Genomic DNA, 12,123 nt, shown 5'->3' on the forward strand with positions numbered 1-12,123 from the left:
GTTGTTAATTTACTTAAAGAATTTATTAATAGTTAAAACAGGTACTATTTTATGCATGTTAATGTAAAAGGAAGTAAATGAGCCCTATTGTATATGTGCTGCCATAGCGAGCACAATAAATGAGCACTTTTGATAGTAGGAAAAGATATTAACAGTAAGTGGCATTTATGGAGAGCATCATTTTCTAATTTTTTTTAAGTAATGGGATTAGTTAAAAATTAATTGTTACAAAATTAAGTAAACAATACTGGTTTTTCTTGAAACCAAAACACTGGTAACTACAAAAAGTAAGGATATTCGAAGTCTAGATTTACTTAAGATCTTTTCTCCCTGAATGCCATCATCTGTTTGTTACTCAGACTTTTTTGAAAATAGAATTTGAACATAAAGTTGTAGAAGTATAACTGAATGAGAAAAACACATATTGAGGTTTATATTCTGCCTATGAATTCTAAGGTGAATTCACCAACCTTCAGTTTTTATTTCAGTTCTTACCTTTTGCTGTTTAACTTTATTAGTTATTCTTGCCCATTTTTTCTTCGTGGACATGGAAATGAATTGTATGTACATGAGAAACCATATTTTTAGTTTGATAACTCATCATGGCAGCTGCTGAGCCATGGTGATATCTTTAAGAAAGGTAATAGAAACACTTGTCTAAAAAAGTTGTAGGAATCTATGTTAACTGACGTGAAAGAGTTGCGTATAAGTCTCTTTATTGTGCTGTTTTATATAGGTTTATAATAAAAGCCAAATGCCTTTGTTTCATCTTTTTGGTTTGATGCCTTGTCAGTATCACAGAGCAGGAAATGAATTTTATCATTTGTTTTGTGATCACCTAATTAGCAAATGTCTTTAATTTCCTTTTAGAATTCGTGATCTTGATTATATTTTCCTATTCATTATCAATAAAAATCTTGGCTATCCCAATTCTCTATATGCTGCTGGCTTTCTCGTCATATGTATAAATAGTACTGTTTTTCTAACATTAAAATAATTTTTCTGATTGTATTGTCAAATACTCAAGAAATGAACATTGAAAGGATAGATTCTTTTCTGGGGATTCTAATAAAAATATATGAAGTGGCTTTCTATGATGTGAAGCAGCCATAATATATGTAAAACAGTGCCTAGAACGGAGTAAGCCCTCAATAAATGATAACTATTATTGTGGTTAGAAAATAAATTTTCTTTGGCAAACAGTAAATCACAAATTTTGAACTCTGCATTCAAGATTATTGTTTAATTTGAATTTGGCAATCACTATTTTATGATTGATGAGAAGACAAGTTTCCACTGGTTATCAGTTTTTAGTGAGAGACTTCAAGAAAGTGTGTAAACTTTCTTTATCTTCAGGTTGTAAAGCTGAGGAGCATTTTTAAAAATTAAAAATGACACCATGAAATTGGTGTCATTCCTATAATTTTTTTGCCAGCAAGATATGCACAGGGGCAATTTACACGTAGAATTTTATTGGAAAAGAAAATCTATTTGATTTACATAATGATAAAACAGTAAAGAATGCTTGTGTTCCTTTCGTTCCCTCATATTGAGGTATGTAAAACCCAAATAGAAAAGCATTTTCTCACCTTTTTTTTACCTTTTAATCATTTCCCTTTAGAGCACCTGTCATTTCTTTCAAAAGATTTTGCATGAACTTAGAATTTTATTACATTATTATTTTGAGCTTTAATATGACAAATTATAAATGGCATATCTTCTTTAAATTATTATTAAAGCAAAAGTTTCTTCATATCAGTAAGGTAATGAATAAGAATTATGTTTTTTTCCTTCATGACCTCCCTATCATGCCTATTATTATACAGAACAAAAACAACAGTGAAGGCTGGGTGCAGTGGCTCACACCTGTAATCCCAGCACTTTTGGGGGCCAAGGTGGGTGGATTTCCAGACAAGCCTGGCTAACATGGTAAGACCCCGTCTCTACTAAAAATACAAAAACTTAGTCAGGCGTGGTGGTGTGCGCCTGTAATCTAAGCTACTCGGGAGGATGAAGTGGGAGAATTGCTTCAATCCAGGAGGCATAGGTTGCAGTAAGCTGAGACAGTGCTGCTGCACTTCCAGCCTGGGTGACAGAGCCAGACTCTGTCACAAACAGACAAAAAACCAACAACAGTGATTGCGTTCTCTTCTTAGGTAAGAAGCACAAGTCAGGCTCACAAAACCAAAAATTACTTTTGAGGGTTCCAGCAAGTTTGGCAAATTAGTCATTATTAACTGGGTTCATAGTCTCCAAAGACTTAAATTTATAACCCTGCCTCTAGTGGATGAGAGAATATGTGCAAGACGCCTGAACTGTTTCAGTTATCAAGATGAAGCTGTCTTGATTGATGTAAAATCTGTGAGAGGAACCCCTAGTCACTCCTAGTTCTGCCACTGTGTCAACCCCTGAATGTGTTACTTTGTCACTTACCATCTTACTTTGTATTTGCTGAAACGTTTCTCTGTATTTGTTTTATGGTTCATGAATATTTTGTATCTCCAACTACAATTTTTAAATCCTAGATTTATTTTTAAGTGTATGCTTTTTACTTCTTACCTGCTTCCTTAGTGTCCAGTACAGTACTCTAAAGTCTATTTCTTTAAAGGAAGAAAAAGTTTAATTAATGAACAAGGTGCTATCTATGTAGTATAGCAAAAAAAGAAGAAAAGGCAGATTAAAGCTCCTTTTTATTTTGCTTTGTTCAATCCCCAGTTGAATAGAATAGTGTTGAGCAGCAGCCAAAACCATGGAATTTGAGATTACTTGTTTCAATATTGAATGAAGGCTCAGCTCAGAGAGATGGGTTTTAGTGCATTTTTTCCCTTAGTGGAATTAAGGTGACTTTCCTTTGCACATTGTGCCACCTCAATTTAAGAGCTAAACAGCTTGCGCTTTTTGGTTGGGTAGCTTAATTTTGCAGGTTTGTGGGACATGATGTTTTCATAACAGAAGGGAAGAGTAGATAATAATCCTCTGAACCTTTAAGGAATTGAGATTTAATAGTACATTACACATTTATATGCAATTTTGTATGCAAACCTGTAGAATTTAATTTATAGTTTTTGAAGATCCTCACTATCAGACACAGTGGGCATAAAGCAGAGAGGTTTAAGGGAATAGAGAGGTGTCCCTGTTATCACAGTTCACTGTCCAGATTGGATGAATATAGCTAAGAAAGAGAGACCAGATCATGTGATGGGGGCACATCCATTGTTTAAACAAGCCAGAGCCGCACGTTTTGTGAAATGTGAATTGTTTGGTAGTATAAGGTAAAAGAATTTCTAGCCTTTTTACAAATCACCTAATGTTGTAGCTGCTTGGGAAAGGGCTCTCATTATCTGCAACTACTTAAGTTTCAAAAGTGATGTTGTGCTTTTCTTTCTTTCTTTATTTACTTTGGTTAGAGACAGGGTTTTACTCTGTCCCTCAGGATGGAATGCGGTGGCGCAGTCATAGAGTAACCTCATTGTATGAGGTTAACCTCAAACTCTTGAGCTCAAGTGATCCTCTCTCTTGGCCTCCCAAGTTGCTGGGATTCCAGGCATGAGCCACCCCACCTGGCCTATACTTTGATTTATTTAGAAGCAAATTAATACATCAACTTGACTTGGGGATTACTGTTATTCAACAAATTACTCTTTAAAGCTGCATATTAAAATATTATTATTCCTCTGATGTTCTATAATGATAGAACAATAATGAGAAACGTGTTGTGTTTCTCATTATTGTTTTATTATTATAGGACATCAGAGGTAGCTTTTGAATTTTAAAGAAAATTCATCTACATGTGAGCTGGCTACTGGAGTTGTGATCCTAAAAGTTATCCTATCAGAGCACTACGCTCAGATTTGCATAGCCATTCCATTTAAATGATTAAATTTGAATTAATATATATTAAAGTTCTTCAGGAACAGCATTTCTTTATAAAAACAGAATAGAAAATAATTCTTATTTTATATTCAGTTTGTGACATCATAAACCAAAAAAGAGAACTACTATGGAAATTTTATGTAGCAGTATGGTAATTTAAAGATCATTCATAAAAGCTTTTAAGGATTATATATGCATGTATGTGTGTGTTTCAGGAGAAAAGTTGTTTCATGTGATAATCTATTCAGGTAAAATCATAAGCAATTGGATTTTTCTTTGGAAGATTCTAAATGTGATATAACATAGAAAAACAAATATGGGCAGAAATATCCCTTAATGTAATTAAATAGCGTAGTAACATCCTTACACACATACATAGTGTTTCTGCATGGTTTGGTAGTAGAGTTCTACTCTTCTGCTATGGCATTGGAGAAGTAATCTTCCTATTACTCAGAAAGTTTAGCAATAAAATGATAACTCTAGTAGCGAGGCAGGAGAATAAACTTCTAAGGCAGGGAACCTAAGGCCAATTCACACAAACTTCTTGTAACTAAATTCTAGGACTTCATTTGCATGAGGTGCATATTCTTGCCAGCCTCTGATTGGCCATGAGGCAAACCTGCACTCTGGCATATGACTGGTCCATTCTAAGACCTTCTTTTGCATAAGGTGCCAATCTAGCCAGTCTTTGATTGGCCATGGGCTAGTTCACTTTGGCCTCTAATTGGCATGAGCCAGTCCTTCATTTACACAGGGTGTAACCAATGGGAGACCTCTAGAGGGTACTTAAACCCCAGAAGACTTTGCTACCAGGGCTTTTGAGCCACTTGCTTGGGCCACTGCCATTCTGTGGAGTGTATTTTCACTTTTATTGCCTCCTGCTTCAATAAATCTATACTTTATTTGCTTGTTCGTGCATGCTATTCATTTCTTTGTTCAATGTGCCATGGACCTGGACAACTCACAGTCAGAACCTTGTACCCAGTAACAGTACGGAGAAAAGTATTGTAAATTTATTTAAAGTCAACTAGTTTGCAAGTGGCTAATTTAAATTTTCTAATAATTACTTATAGGAGATATTAGGAAAGAGGGAGACTGAGACCTTAGGGGTCTGAAAAGGAGCAAGGACCAACTTCAGGATCCCCTACCCACTCTGCTCTACTTTTTTTCCAGTAAGGCAGAATTTTTTTTTTTTAGCTCAGGCTCAGAGGAGACGCTGTGAAATGAAAAATTACAGTGTATCATTTATTCAGTAGGTATTAGGTGGAATCATATGAAGTTGCTGTTAATGTAGATCAAAAATGGTACAGTGTCATGGCAGTTTCACATAGCTCCATCTAATATTTATAGAGCTATTGGTATGTCCTGGGCATTGCTGTGGGTGTTTAAAGGTATAGAACTTAACAAATATAGACCAAATCCCTGTTTTCCCAAAGTTTGCATTCTCATAGAGCCTCCAGTCAGACTGCTGTATTTACCCTAGAGTCAGGTATACCCAACTAACTGCTATCTCCCCTTGAATGCCAAATAGGCTCCTCAAACATAATGTGGACCAGACCAATCTCCTGGTGGATAAACGGTACACTTATATTTTCTTCCTGCCTTGTAGATACAAATCAGGGCTTAGAAGGCCATGAATGTATGACCTAGCCCAAGATCCATCTTTTCATTTCTTTCTCACTGTCAAGTTAATAGTCAATAAATAAGGTAGTAATTTCTATCACACTAAATAGTGATTTTTATCTATTGAACTGTAAAATGTACCCAGACATGAAAATGGAGGCTGGTAGACTGCTGAACACAACTATGATGTATTTGCTTTTTCTAATGCATTACGACAAGCTATTCTGTATCCTTCACTACACATAGTAAATAGCCGAGAGGTGTTACGATTTGGTAAGTGAGCTCTGGATAGGGAATCAACAGACCTAGACTGGAGTTTTAGATTTGCTATGGAGAGACTCTTGTTATTCAGCTGGCCCTCACCAAATGTAAATAAGTTAACTATTCCTACATACTTAAATGATATTGTGAAAAGAAATGAGGTAATGACCAAGTGGGTGGAAAATTTACTCTTGAGGAGAATTGACATATAAAATACAGGTAGTTTTAATACTCATTTTAATTCAATCTGTATTTTTTTGATTAAGGTATTATAGACTTCAAAACTTTTGATACATTTTAAAGTGTATTAAATTGTCTGATTTTTTTTTTTTTTTTTTGAGATGGAGTGTTGCTCTTGTTGCCCACCCTGGAGTGCAGTGGCATGATCTAGGCTCACTGCAACCTCTGCCTCCTGGGTTCAAGCGATTCTCCTGCCTCAGCCTCCCAAATAGCTGGTATTACAGGCACACACCACCACACGCGGCTAATTTTGTGTTTTTAGTAGAGATGGAGTTTCACTGTGTTGACTAGACTGGTCTCAAACTCCTGAGTTCAGGTGATTCACCTGCCTTAGCATCCCAAATGCTGGGATTACAGGCGTGAGCCACCACACCCAGCCTAAATTGTCTGATTTAGTCTGTACTCAGTTTCTTTTTTCCAACTGTTCTTTTAGCCATGCTTATAATAATATACCATTGATATTTTAATTTTTTTTTTTTTTCTTGAGACAGAGTCTCAGTCTGTCACACAGGCTGGAGTGCAGTGGCATGATCTTGACTCACTGCAACCTCTGCCTCCCAGGTTCAAGCGATTCTCCTGTGTCAGCCTCCCAAGTAGCTGCAGGTGCATGCCACCACGCCTGGCTAATTTTTTTTTTTGGACAGGAAGTAAATTTATTGGTTCATATTACAAGGGGGCAGCACAGTGGAAGCCCTCATGAGTGCAGGGCCTGCCACTTGTCCAGAGGGCCACGATTGGGGATGTACTTAACCCCACAGCCATCTGGGATGATCCACTTCTCAGTCACCATGTCTTCAAATTCATCAGCATTGAACTTAGTGAAGCCCCACTTCTTTGAGATATGGATCTTCTGGCAGCCAGGGAACTTGCACTTGACCTTGCGCAGGGCCTCAATCACATGCTCCTTGTTCTGCAGCTTGGTGTGGATGGACATGATTACTTGGCCAGTGTGAACCCTGGCCACAGTGCCCTGGGGCTTTCCAAAGGCACCTTGCATGCCTGTTTGGAGCCTACATTGGGGTTGTGCAAGGTGAGACACATGAACATACATCTGGAAGGCCTGTCTCCAAGGTCCCCTAGAGCAACTCATACAAGAAACAGGCTGTATACACTAGCAAGGAAGCTGCAGTTTGCAGACATTGCACACTGGGCCCCCATGAGGAAAGGAACCCAGTCGGCTTAATTGGCTACAGATTTTTTGTGTTTTTAATAGAGATGGGGTTTCACCATGTTAGCCAGGATTGTCTTGATCTCCTGACCTCATGATTCTCCCACCTCCGTCTCCTAAGGTGCTGGGATTATAGACATGAGCCACTGCTCCAGGCTGATATTTTAATTTTTAAGTTAAATTCCTGTAAATAAATATGTGAGAGATTTGTTAGGATATTTAAATCATCTTCTAACATTTAAAATTATGTGCTTTAAAAAAATTTTAGGTTGTAGAATTGGGGAAAAATGCAATTTGTTTTATCTACTTTTTCTATTAGCATGTTTCCAGTGTATAGTTAATTCAAAGGGGGGAATCGTGTGGCAAAACAAATTCAGTTTCTTAATGATAAATCACACTTAAGTTCAGAAGTAAACAGATAACCTGAAGCCTGATGATGAAGTTTACATAGCTCTCCTTTGGTAGAGCCGTCTTCCTGCACTGCAGAGAACACAGTTCATCAATAATTTAATTCAGTTACATTTGGTTTTAAGAAAGGAACCACTTTGTTTAGAGGCTTAATTCTGATTCTTTATCATAATTCACAAAGTGAAGTAACCTGTCATTACGGTGATGCCTGTAATGTATCACTAAAAGGGAAAAGGGGGAAGCATTTCTTTTCCGTCATGAACATTTTATTTCCTAGCTATTTCTATAGGGCTTGATATGCTCCTTCTTTGTATTAAATATTTATATGGCATTTATGTAGGTAAATGGTTTAATGTTGCAAGTTGCAAGGAAAAAAACACTAAGACATCTGAAAATTCCCCTCTTATCTGTATTAGGCATCTTTGAATTATGTAATAAAACAACTATGCCTATTGAAGTTAAATGACCTTTGTTACAAATTCATCTTTTTTATACTTCATATTGGGTAGCATAGCAGTATATTATAATTTGTGTAGTTTTATAAGACTTGCTGGATGTCACAGTAAATTTAAATGGCTTTATTTAAATATATAGAAATTTGCCTTTTTGATAGAAAAGCATGTTTCCCCAAAACTGCATATTTTAAGCAAATTGAAAATTGCCACTAGATTCTAAATATGGCCTCTGCTGGTTTTTAGCATTGCTGCCACTTTAAAGTTTTACTCTAGTTTTAGAAGAGATTACTCTTGTTTCTTGGGTGAATACATGCCTATGTGCATCCTCATGGTAACATGGTAGAAAGAACAGAGACTGAACAAGTCATAACAAGCTTTCAGTCCTGACACAACATCTTACTGTGCGCATTTGAACATTTCACTTAATCTTTTGAAGTCTCAATTTCCTAGGCTGTAAAATAGGGATGTTCATTCTACCTTTGCCGAGTCATTAGGAGAATCAAATTAAGTAATCTGTGTTGTCCTTGGTTATTGCCTGGTACATAAAGTTTTTTTTTTTTTTTTGAGACGGAGTCTTGCTCTGTGGCCCAGACTGGAGTACAGTGGCTTGATTTTGCTTCACTACAACCTCTGCCTCCTGGATTCAAGTGATTCTCCTGCCTCAGCTTCCAAGTAGCTGGAATTACAGGTGCCCACCACTGCGTAGGCCCACCTAATTTTTGTGTTTTTAGTAGAGACAGGGTTTTACCATGTTAACCAGGCTGGTCTCAAACTTGTGACCTCAAGTGATCCACCTGCCTTGGCCTCCCAAAGTGCTAAGATTACAGGCATGAGCCACCATGCCCAGATATAAACTTTTTACTTGTGAACAAAGTTTAGACTAATGGAAAAGTTAGAAAAATAGTACAAAGAGTTACATATACTCTTCACCAGGCTTCTCCTAATATTAGCATCTTGCACAAACATTATTCACCTATCAGAATCAACTAATTAACACTGGTACAATACTGTTAACTAGAGACTTTATTCACATTTTACCATTTTTCTCATTAATGTCCTTCTGTTCCGAGATCCAGTCCAAGACTCCACATTGCATTTAGCTGTCATGTCTCCTTAATCTTTTCTAGTCTGTGACAATTTCTCTGTCGTTTCTTCTCTTTTCATGACTTTGATACTTTGGAAGAATACTGGTTACTTTGAGTTTGTCTGAAGTTTTCTCATGATTAGATTGAGGTTATGCATTTTTGGCGGGACAGGCATTATATTCACTTCTGATCGTATCCCTCTCAGGGCATGTGATACCAACACTTATTTATAATGATAACTTATTACTGGTGATATTAACCTTGATCACGTGGTTAAACTGTTATCTGCTGGGTTTCTCCACTGTAGAGTTACTGTGTACTACTCAGAACATCTTGGGGGACATACTTTTAGACTATGTAAATGTCCCATTCCCCCACTGATTTTTGACATCCCTCCAGGGATCTTGCCTGCAAGTATTATCACTAAGGTGCTCTAAAGGTTATTTTCTATTTCCCCCATTCCATCTGTGTTTATTATTGGAATTTTTCTGTAAGGAAAAGCTGTCCGTTTACCATTTATTTTTCAGTTATTTATCTTGGTGCACATTCATGGATATGTATTTTATTCCATGGGTTATAATCCAGCCTTTGTTGTTGATTTTGTTGTCCAAAATGTTCCAGCTTTGGCCACTGGGAGCTCTTTCAGGTTGGTTCCTGTGCTTTTTTGACACACTTGCATCCTTTTGAGCACCTCTTCTCTGGCACCACAAGGTGCTTCAAACTCATCTTCTATTTTCCCTTCCTCAGTCCTGAAATCAACCACATTTCCAAAAGGCCTTGTAAATTTGCTTAAAAAAGTAAAGTAGCCATCTATCACCTAACATACATTTTTTTCTAGTTCTGGATGTAGCTTTTTTTTGGATACATTTCTCTCTTGATCTCCTTCAGAAGCAGCCCTTAGGGAATTTAGTCTCACCAAATGTGAACTATTGGTTCCTGACCTTTAGAAAAGAAACAAACCCTTGCTTACAACAGGAGGCTATAGATCCATATTTTTTTTTTGTCCTTGAAAATGTACAGGAACAATCTGGCTTGTCACAGTAAATTAAAACTTCAGCTCATCACATTTGTCATTTCAATGCATGGTATAGTCTTCTATTATTTATGGCTACCTTTAAAAATTTTATGTAATTTTGTTCTTTTGGTTGTCTGTTATGTAATAATGCTTAGATAGCTAGAAAAAACATGTAATCTAGTAAGTGAAATATCTCAAGATATTGTTGTGACTTTGTGAGAAACATTTAATCCTTTAGCAATATAGTTTAAGAGTTATTCTGGAGCTAATTTGATAATTGACAGAGTAAGTAAAAGTGTGCTAAAGATCTTGTCTCTTTTTGTAGAGGTTGATTCATTTTTGACTTTGAGAAAAAAATATATTTTAATATGCTATGAGTAACCACTAGAGGGTAGCCCTGGGTAACCAATTACTCATTTGCTGCTTATTTAAGTTGTCCTGACACAGAAAGATTGAAAATAAAAGTGGGCATGGAGAGGGAGGGTGCAGATAACAGCAAGTGGAATTTGAAAGAAACTTTTAAATGACAGTATTATACAAGGTGCAGTACAAGGGAAAAATATTAAAATGGACAAAGTTATAGTTTTATATGTGATAAAAGGTATAGTCTAGTAATATAAGACAATTCTTAAACTTTATATACCCAGAAACATTCTGAAATATATCAATATATAAAAATATTTAAATACTTATATAAAAATGTTAAGTATTTCTTAACATTTGTAGGATTAAGGAGTTGTATCTTGTAGTCCTCTTGGTAGCTTTTCAAAACCTTAGACTTTGCTGGGTGTAGTGGCTCATGCCTGTAATCTCAATACTTTTAGAGGCCCAGGACAGAGGGTTGCTTGAGGCCAAGAGTTTGAGACCCGCCTGGGCGTAATAGCAAGATCACCTCTCTACAAAAAATAAAATTAATTAATTAATTAATTAAAAGTTTAAAAACCTTAGACTCATTGCACATAATATTTTTACTAGGTTACAAGTAGTGTAGGGAAGAAAAGAGATTTTTCTCACCCATCTTTAGGTTCATGGCCGAGGCCCTATAACGAAAGATGGATTAATAGGAGAAATGCATGCACATTTATTTAATATAGGCTTTACATGACATGGGAACCTTCGTAAGGAAATGGAAACCCAAAGAAACAGGAAAAACTATTTTTATGCTTAGTTTGATTACAGCTGGTCATAAGGAAGTATTATAAGATAAAAGGGATATAATCTAATAAATTGGGGACCACCTTGCAAGGCCTATTTGTTCACATTCTTCTCTGTATCCCTGTGTCTTCAAAGATAAGAATATTTCTTTCCTCCAGGGCATCTCTGGAATGAAGTTCTTACTCAGAGGGAGGTCAAATAATTCTTTCTAGGTTTTATAACCTGCTTTAGGGGAGAAGGGTCAATCATGAGAGTGATTTTTCTGCTTTTGCTACTTCCTGAAATGCCAAAGTGCCATATTTTGGGATAGCATGTCTGGAACCCCATTTGTAATAATCTTTAGACATCTTTTTATGATCACATTAGAATTTTTAAATTCTATCAAAATAGTCAACACTTGAAAATATTCACTGTGGTTTAAAGTAGCCAGATAAGGAATTCTAGAAAAACAACTATATATATATATATATAAAAGGAGGTGAAGAAAATAAATCTGGGAAAATAAGTAAACAGGGTGAAACTAATCCAGCAGAAGTGAAATAAATTTGCATTTAATTCTTCAAAACATTTAAAAAAATCATAATTCCTGCTTCTGTGAAGAAAAGACAGCTTCTCTCTAGATTAGCTCTGATCATCTAACTTCTCTGCAGTCTCTGATTGCAGACTTGGATGATGTTTCAGTTTTCTTGTTTCCACTGAGTGAAAAGACCATTTATTCAAGCTGAGCCAACTATCTTGGACTAGCAAATTCTACATCATTCAGCCTGCTCCTGTGTTTTTGTGGTGATATTTGTTTTATGTTGCCTCGTTACTACTGAGATAGAGACTAAATTCATCACC

The 12,123-nt window shown here is 36.2% G+C and overlaps 1 protein-coding gene and 1 non-coding gene across 2 annotated transcripts in view; one reads left to right on the forward strand and one right to left on the reverse strand.

The window, feature by feature from the left end:
• The window catches only part of PRIM2 (DNA primase subunit 2), a 323,635-nt gene that overhangs the window by 252,578 nt on the left and 58,934 nt on the right, over positions 1–12,123 (forward strand). The gene's annotated exons all lie outside the window — the stretch shown is intronic.
• On the reverse strand, positions 7,056–7,190 carry LOC118153346 (small nucleolar RNA SNORA70). Its single transcript, XR_004742586.1, has one exon. It is a non-coding gene; the product is annotated as a small nucleolar RNA SNORA70 (small nucleolar RNA).

The sequence above is a fragment of the Callithrix jacchus genome, chromosome 4 (genome assembly GCF_049354715.1).
Source record: "Callithrix jacchus isolate 240 chromosome 4, calJac240_pri, whole genome shotgun sequence".
In the NCBI taxonomy this organism is placed as follows: domain Eukaryota; kingdom Metazoa; phylum Chordata; class Mammalia; order Primates; family Cebidae; genus Callithrix; species Callithrix jacchus.